Source organism: Ovis aries, chromosome 7 (assembly GCF_016772045.2).
Source record: "Ovis aries strain OAR_USU_Benz2616 breed Rambouillet chromosome 7, ARS-UI_Ramb_v3.0, whole genome shotgun sequence".
Classification (NCBI taxonomy): domain Eukaryota; kingdom Metazoa; phylum Chordata; class Mammalia; order Artiodactyla; family Bovidae; genus Ovis; species Ovis aries.
This window is the reverse complement of record NC_056060.1, coordinates 28,281,320-28,290,750: the sequence shown is the minus strand read 5'-3', so window position 1 is coordinate 28,290,750 and position 9,431 is coordinate 28,281,320.

The window sequence follows — 9,431 nt, the reverse complement described above, 5'->3', positions numbered from 1 at the left end:
TCTCTATGAAGTCCTTTTTCTCTTCCTCTGGTGATGCATGATCTAATATTATCAAGGTCATGTCTCTCAGTGTAATTTCAGTTTTAAAAGAAAGTCAGAATGAAAGCTGAAGTGATCAGTCACTAACAGGAAATTACAGAGGATAGGAAGGTTTTCAGTTGCTACTCAAATCAAGATGTGTGATGGCTTTTGAATCAAAACCAAAATATATAAGCAGCTCATGCAGCTCAATATCAGAAAAACAACCAAATCAAAAAAAGGACAGAAGACCTAAACAGACATTTCTCCAAAGAAGACATACAAATGGCTAGTAAATACATGAGAAGATATTCAACTTTGCTCATTACTAGAGAAATGAAAGTCAGAACTACCATAAGATATAAGAATGACCATCACCAAAAAGACTACAAACTATAAATGCAGGAGAGGGTGTGGAGTAAAGGAAACGCTCTTGCACTGCTGGTGGGAATGTAAATTGATACAGCCACTGTGGAAGACAGTATGGAGATTCCTTTAAAAACTAGGAATAAAACCACCATATGACCCAGAAATCCCACTCCTAGGCGTTTGCCCTGAGGAAACCAAAATTGAAAGAGACACATTGTTCTTTGCAGCACTATTTACAATAGCTAGAACATGGAAGCAACCTAGATGTCCATCGACAGATGAATGGATAAAGAAGTTATGGTACATATATACAATGAAATATTACTCAGCCATAAAAGGGAACACATTTGAGTCAGTTCTGATGAAGTGGATGAACCTAGAACTTATTATACAGAGTGAAGTGAGTCAGAAAGAGAAAGATAAATATCATATTCTAATGCATATATACAGAATCTAGAAAAACGGTACTGAAAAATTTATTTATAGGGCACCAATGAAGAAACAGACATAGAGAATGGACTTATGGCCATGGGGAGAGGGGAGGAGAGGGTGATATGTATGGAAAGAGTAACATGGAAGCTTACATGGCCATATATAAAATAGATAGCCAATGAGAATTTGCTATATGGCCTAGGAAACTCAAACAAGGGCTCTGTGTCAGCCTGGAGGGGTGGGATGGGGCAGGAGATGGGAGGGAGGTTCAGGAGGGAGGGGACATGTGTATACCTGTGGCTGATTTATGTTGAGGTTTGACAGAAAACAACAGAATTCTGTAAATCAATTATCCTTCAATAAAAAATGAATAAATTTTAAAAACAAAACAAAACCTATGAACAATAAAGACTGGAGAGGATGTGAAGAAATGGGAACTCTCCTGCACTGTTGGTGGGAATGTAAATTGATACAGAGCCTATGGAGAACATAGGAAGATTCCTTAAGACACTAGGAATAAGCCATGTGTTAGTAGCTCAGTCATGTCCGACTCTTTGCGACCCCATGGACTGTAACCTCCCATGCTCCTCTGTCCGTGGAATTTCCCAGGCAAGAATACTGGAGTGGGTTGCAATTTCCTTCTGCAGGGGATCTTCCTGACCCAGGGATTGAACTCCAGTCTCCTGCATTGCATGCAGACACTTTACCATCTGAGCTACAAGGGAAGCCATATGACCCAGCAATTCCACTTCTGGGCATATATCCTGAGAACACCACAATTCAAAAAGACACATGCAGCCCAATGTTCATTGCAACACTATTTACAATAGCCAGGACATGGAAGCAACCTAATTGTCCATTGACAGAAGAATGGATAAAGACGTTGTGGTACATATATACAATGGAATATTGCTAGTGTTCAGTCACTAGGTCGTGTCTGACTCTGCAACCTCATGAACTGCAGCATGCCAGGTTTCCCTGTCCTTTGCTATCTCCCTGAGTTTGCTCAAATTCATGTCCATTGATTCAGGGATGCTATCTAACCATGTCATCTTCTGCCACCCTCTTCTCTTTTTGCCTTCAATCTTTCCCAGCATCGGGTCTTTTCCAATGAATCATCTCTTTGCATCAGGTGGCCAAAGTATTGGAGCTTCAGCGTTGGTCCTTCCAATGAATATTCAGGGTTAGGTATAGTGAAGTGGATGAACCTAGAGCTTGTTATACAGAGTGAAGTAAGTCAGAAAGAGAAGAACAAATATTGTATACTAACGCAAGTGTATGTGTCCTTAGCTGCTCAGTATTGTCCGACTCTTTGTGACCCCATGGAATGTAGCCTGCCAGGCTCCTCTGTCCTTGGGGATTCTCCAGGCAATATCACTGGAGTGGGTTGCCTTGCCCTCCTCCAGGGGATCTTCCTAATCCAGGGACTGAACCCAGGTTTCCCACATTGCAGGCGAATTCTTTACCATCTGAGCCACCAGGGAATGGAATTTAGAAAAATAGTACAGGTGAACTTGTGTGCATGGAAGGAATGGAGATACAGATGTAGAGAACAGACCTTTGGACACAGCAGGGGAAGGAGAGAGTGAGGCGAATTGAGAAAGTAGCATCTACATATATATACTATCATGTGTAAAACAGATAGCTAGGGGGAAGCTGCTGTATAACACAGGAAGTCCAGCCATGTGCTCTGTGATGACCTAGAGGGATGGGATGGAAGAGGGCAGGGAGGCTCAAGAAGGAGGGAATATATATATATATATATATATATATATATATATATATATAAAATTACAGATGATTTGCATTGTTGTATGGCAGAAACCAACATAACACTGTAAAGCAATTATTCGCCAGTTAGAAAACAAAATTTTTGAAAAGTACACAAACAAAAACAAAAAAAGGCTGTTCTCAAGTTCACCGGCATTCCCTGCAGAAAAGGTGCTGCAGTCCAGTTGATTGTGTATCAGACTGAGTGTGTATTCTGGAGCCAGGCTAGAATCTTAGCTCTGCCATCTAACAGTTTAGGACCTTGTACAATTTTCTTAACCTTGCTAACCCTTATTTTCCTCATTTGTAAAACAGGAATAGTACCTATTTCTGAGGGCTGCCATGAGGATTAACGCCTGACATGTTGCATATAATAAATACTAGTTCCTTCTGTTGCTTCTCTTGGTGGAACTTCTCAGATGGCAGAGTTAGATGCCAAAGGTTAGACAGGAACACCATTGATTTCAGTTATGAGGTTGTGAAGGTGAGTATGCTCTTTCTGAAGAATTTTTCTTAAGAACTATTTCGTAGAAATATTTACCAACCAGGCCCCATAGCTGCCTCACCCAGAGTTTCTGTAGGTATCGAGGATCCTCCTCTGAACGTGAGAGATCCGCGGAGCTTCGTGTTTGCTTCTGTATACTCTTTCTGGGCTGCAAGGCTACTATCTACAGTGAACAACTGCTTCTACTTGTTACAAAATTGCTTCCGTTTTAAGTTTTTGGTGTTTTGGCCATGAGGCACATGGGATTTTAGCTCCCCAACTAGGGGTCGAACCCACACTCCCTGCATACCACTTCTGCTTGGAGCGGTGCAGAGGGACAGATCCTGTAGGGCTGACCCTGCTGCATGGATAGTGGAAGAACAGGTTATGAATTTAGGCTGGTCAGCATCGTAGACCAGGGGGTCAGGTGCCCGGTATCCTTGAGAAACCACCAGCACCCCCTTAACCATCACTCTGGTCTCAAATGTGTGAAGATGTCTCACCCGCTGGTCCTGTGATCTATCACCCACTCTTATCTCACCTTTCAACCTCAGGGAAAGTTCCAAAGCCATAAGAGCTCCCCATCACATTGAGTTCCACAGAGACTGAATCCTGTGGACACCGAAGGTGGTTCAGTGAATTTAAGACTGCTGGCAGGGCTTAAGAGAATACACTCGTTTTAATTCTGGCCATAAAAATGTACTGGGGTAGTTCATTCTTCTCATCTCCAATAAATTTTGATCAGGAGTCAAGGCATTTGGATTTTAAAGCCTCATATATTCTGTGGATTATAGTAATGTACTTTGCTGCCATGACCTTTTCAGTTTTCTGGAATTTGCTTGACTCAGTCTGGAGCTCTTCTCTGTTTACAGTATTATTGACCTCTCTGCATGAGGCACACAGAAGACACAGATAAACACAGTAAACTCTTTGAAGGACACTTGCAAAGGGGAAGTCTCACACTATCTAACTGTGAAATGGGGATGCTGTCCTTTCCCTTTGTGTTCAGCATTTGGGAGTGAACACTTTTGCTCTAAGGAGTAGGGAGAAAGGATCACATTCAAAAGATCCCGGAGAAGAATTCTACACACCGTATGGCACACAGGGGTAAACTTCTCCTATGGTTTGGCATTTCCTCCAGCTGTCAGAATTCCCCAACGGCTGAGACTTCTGAGTTTGTACCAGCTACAAATACCTACAAGGAGATCCAACCAGTCCATTCTGAAGGCAATCAGTCCTGGGTGTACTTTGGAAGGAATGATGCTAAAGCTGAAACTCCAGTACTTTGGCCACTTCATGCGAAGAGTTGACTCATTGGAAAAGACTCTAATGCTGGGAGGGATTGGGGGCAGGAGAAGGGGACGACAGAGGATGAAATGGCTGGATGGCATCACCGACTCTATAGAAGTGAGTTTGAGTGAACTCTGGGAGTTGGTGATGGACAGGGAGGCCTGGAGTGCTGCAGTTCATGGGGTCACAAAGAGTCAGACATGACTGAGCGACTGAACTGAACCGAACTGACAAACACCTGTAATACTTATTAACAGTTAACATTTATTGAGGTCTTCTGTGCACTGGGCAAGACACTAATAATTTCATGAGTCATGTAAGTCTTATAAAAGGTGGATACTCTAATAATTTCCCACTATAGGTGAGGAATTTGGGGCTCAGACAAGTTAGGTAACTTTTCCATAATTACATGGTAGAGCTGGAATTCAACCTCTGGTCACCTGACTTTACTTTCTCCTAAGGGTATTCTCAATGGGTTCACATGAACACGGTGAACATTCCTCAAACACCCACCACCAAACACTTGGAAATAATGACAGAAAAAATAATTTACCAGTCAAATACAGGAAGAGCAGCCTCACTCCCTCCTCTTATTGGAAAGTCCCAGCGCACAATGGTGTATTAAAAGCCCCTAGAGTCCCTGTGGTGAAGAAATTGGTGCATTTGTTTGACAGGAGACCTTTTTAACACTCTAAACAGCTGGAGATCTGGAGTCTGTGCCCACAGACGTGCTGGCCTATGGGAGCCCTGCCTTCCGCTCCTCCCACATCCAGAGTCTTTCAGTTTTCATCCTCCAGGTGTTTTGTTGCTTTTGTTTGTCTGATTATCCTATTCCGTAAGAGTGGGAGGGAAAGCTTTTGCTAATAAGAATCCCTTATTCAATAATTCAAAAAGCATTCATTGAGATCTTTAGTCCAAGTTCAGGGCTACCTTTCATGGCAAGTGAACATGAACCTGGCCCCTGCCCTCTCAAGGGAATTTAGACCTGGAGGAGGAAAGTGATGCGTGCAACTAGCTGCTCCCACCAAGGACTCTAGTGTTGCCTCCCTGAAGCCTCAGGGAAGGTTTTGTGGGAGAAATCACCTTTGTGCAGGCTGATGAGTGTCATCTTCCTTCAGATCAATTACAGCTCCATTTAATTTTCAAAATGGCAACGACTATACTTTTTCATGATTGTCAGGTAACATCTGTATTAATTTCCTAGGGCTATCTTAAAGAAGTAGCACAAACGGGGTGCCTTCAAACAGCAGAAGTTTATTTCCCACAATTCTGGAAGCTAGAAGTCAAGGTTGGTGGGGCAGTGCTCCCTCTGAAAACTAGGGGAGAACCCTTCCTTACCTCTGCCTAGCTTCTGGGGGGGGCCCCCAATCTTTGGTTTCTGGGCATGCAGATTTAGCACTTCAATTTCTTTCTCCATCATCACGTAGCATTCTTACTTCACAAGACTGTGCCTCCTCTTACTATAATAGTTATATCGGATTAAGGGGCAACCCTACTTTGGTATGACCTTATTATAACTGATAATGTCACATTTCGAGATGCTGGGGTTTAAGACATCAACATATCTTTTGGAGGGACACAATTCAACCCTCAACAATATACCCATTATAAATATTCAAGTGTGCCCATTATATCCATTATAAATATTTAAATATTATCACTTCTGTAAAAAAGTGATAATAGCAGAAAAGCACAAAGATGAACGCAAAAGTCACTTGGCAATGTTATAACTTGGATATAACTACTGTTAACATCATTCTGTTTTTCTTTGCATATACACATATGAAGCACAATCATACTATACATATAACTTTGTGACTTGCTTTTCCTCAAATTATATTTTGAACATCCTCCAAATCAGTAAATTTATATCATCTATGTAATGGCGCTCAATAACTTATCAAGCCTGTATTGTGGTTGAAGGCACTATTAAACTGTCCACTTTGTAGTTTTGTGAAAGATGGAAAAATTCTTAAGCTTTTCTGTACTTACAGTTTTTATTTAATCATTTTGGCTTATCTATCATTGTCTTTTTTCCGTTCCATTTTTCCTACCTTCCCTCACACCACTGCAAAAAAACCAGCTTGAATTTCTTGCTCTAGAACAGAACAGAAATTTGCATATGTCTCTTCCGCTCACAAGTCTCAGAAGGCTATTATTCTATGTTTGACACCTTCTGTCTGTCATTTCAGAGTTGTCACAAGTCCTGGGCTACTCTTTTGGATATCAGAACACCACACAAGGCAACCTCAAAAGGCAAGAGAAAACCCTGTGGCCTGAGACTAAAAGACCTAAACCTGAGTAGTCAGATGATAACATTTACTCTCTATTCTATTTGCATAATATAAAATACAACAAAACATTTTGTTGGGTTTTCCAACCTAATAACCCATGGCTTCCCTGGTGGCTCAGATGGTTAAATGTCTGCTTACAATGTGGGAGACCTAGGTTCGATCCCTGGGTGGGAAGATCCCTGGAGAAGGAAATGGCAACCCACTCCAGTACACTCGTCTGGAAAATCCCATGGACTGAGGAGCCTGATTGATAGGCTACAGTCCATGGGGTCATGAAGAGTCGGACACAACTGAGCGACTTCACTTCACTTCACTTCAAGAAATATTTATCAGTTCAGGCCACTGTACTTTGAGCCTAGTCCAGAGTTTCTTAAACTTTAGTGTACAGACAACTCATCTGGAAACCTTATAAAAAGGCAGATTCTGATTCAGTAGATCTGGAGTGAAGCCTGAGTTACTCTTTTCTAACTTTTCCATGTTGACAGCAGTGGTGCTGATTCATGGATCGCATTTTGATAGCAAGGCTCTAGCTGAGAGCACTGATTAGGGAAGGCATCAGACCTATGCCTTAAGTTGGGCTGCCTGAATAACAGGCACTGAGAAGATCTGTGAGCAGGAGGCTTACTGGGGCAAACTCTTGGAATAGCAAGAGCAAATGAGTTTGGAAAGCAGGACTGGACAGATGGAAAGACTAAGTTGTGATACAGTTGCCACATAGGCCTCAGCTCATCCTGTAAGACTTTCTAAGGTTGGAAGGCCCTTCAGTTGTCCTGAACTGAGGTAAGGGACAGGTCTATGTCCCCAGACATGGACCAGACATGGCACACAGACTGCCCCCAGGAGGAGGTGTCATCTGGGGTGAGGCAGCTACCTTCTGTGAGAGCAATTCTCTGTCCTCAAAGGAACTTGGTTATGAGCCTTCTGTAGCCAATACTTTTGTAAGCAAAGAAGAGCAAGCATTTCAGCTGTGGAGGGCGATGTAGGTGAAGCATTGCTGTGCCATTATTCTGGTGAGAACTCCAGTGACCTGAGAAAATCACTAAATTATTTTCTGTTAGTTAAGCTGACTTTTAGACATCTTCCCAAATGTTTTGGTTTTATTAATCAATGAAATAGTGTCTGTGCAACGTGCCAGGCCTTGAAGGCAATGATTTCAAAGCCGATCACTTTGGCTTTACAGAGAATATCTCCGGATCTGATTTAGAAAGCTACTCGTCATCTTCTCCCAAGCTGGGGTGCAAGAAGAAAATGTAGGGAAGAACTTTGACAGATACTTGATTAATTTCACAGAAAAAAGAGTGAGATAGCTAAAGAAAAAATGTGTGCTGTCTAGTGGCGCTAACTAGAAGCAAAGTCTAGGGAATTCCCTTGCCATCTAGTGGTTAGGACTCTAGGGACATGGGGTTCAATCCCTGATTGGGGGATTAAGAGCCCCACAAACTGCAGGGCACAGACAAAATTGAAAATAAATAGATAAAAATAAAGGCAAAGTCTAATGATCAGTCAAGTTACTCTGTGGGGCATTCAGTAGTAGTGTCTTGCTACTTCTAGAGGTAGGTGTGGGAGTTTGCTGAAGTGAGACAAAATGTCTAGGGATGAGTAGCCATATGGAAAAAAATAAACCTTGATCCATCCTTTATTCTACAATGGATAAATTCCAAATGGGTCAGAGATCTAAATTTTTTTAAAATGAAACCATACCGGTATTTTTTCAAAAAGAATAAATGAATTCTTTTATAACTTGGGAGTGGGAAAAACATTCCTACCTATCATTCAGAGTCTCATTAAGGGAAGAGGCTGATTATTTTAACTACAGTTTAAACAGACAACAGACAAGCAAAGCAAATAGTCCAATAAAGGTTAGTTTTTAGAAGTGCAACATAGGACTTCCTTGGTGGTCTAGTGGTTAATGATTCACCTGCTGATGCAGGGGACATGGGTTTGATCCCTGGTTGGGGAAGATCCCACATACTGCAGAGGAACTAAGCCCCTGCACCACAACTACGGGCATGCCCTAAAACCACTCTCTGTAACAAGAGAAGCCACCTCAATAGAGGTCTGGTTGAATAAACTACAGTACATTCATAATAACCAAAGAGAAGACGTATATCTAGCTCATTTAAAACACAGTATTTTTTCTGTACATTTCCAGTGGGACACTAATATAGAGGGAAAAAACACACATGCAAATTTAAACTTCATTTAGCAGTCTTATGTTAGCAATACTGCTATTCTTATTCTGTTAATATATATGTATTATTTATACATATGTGTGTGTACTTATAAACATGAATAAAGCAAGTAAATAATTGTGTCAATACATTAAGAACTAGTATTTTCATCTTAAGAGAAAGGACAAAACATAAAATCAAAGAGCTCAGCTTTAAAGAAAAAGCACTAAGATACAGTTAGAAAATTTAATATTCAAGAGATATAGTGGGTCCTAAAACCCAAAACAAAGGGAAGTTTGGGTAAAGGAGGAGGCTAAAAACCATGTAATTTTTTACAGTTATGTCTGAAGCAAGAAGAAAAGAGGAGAAATACGTTTAGTATAGCTTCTGATGCACTGGTCCTGTTAAAATTGATGGCTTTTTCCATAGTGCTTTTGTCTCCTGAATGCTAGGCCCAGTCTACCATTCCATCTTCACTTTTTATTGTTAATTTCTGCTAATTCTTCAGATTAGTTCATTGTTACATGCCTCCCCCATCAAGGATCTTTCACTGTACCCTATCATGAACTATTCCTTTCCTTAGCGTATATGTCTCTTAGTTAA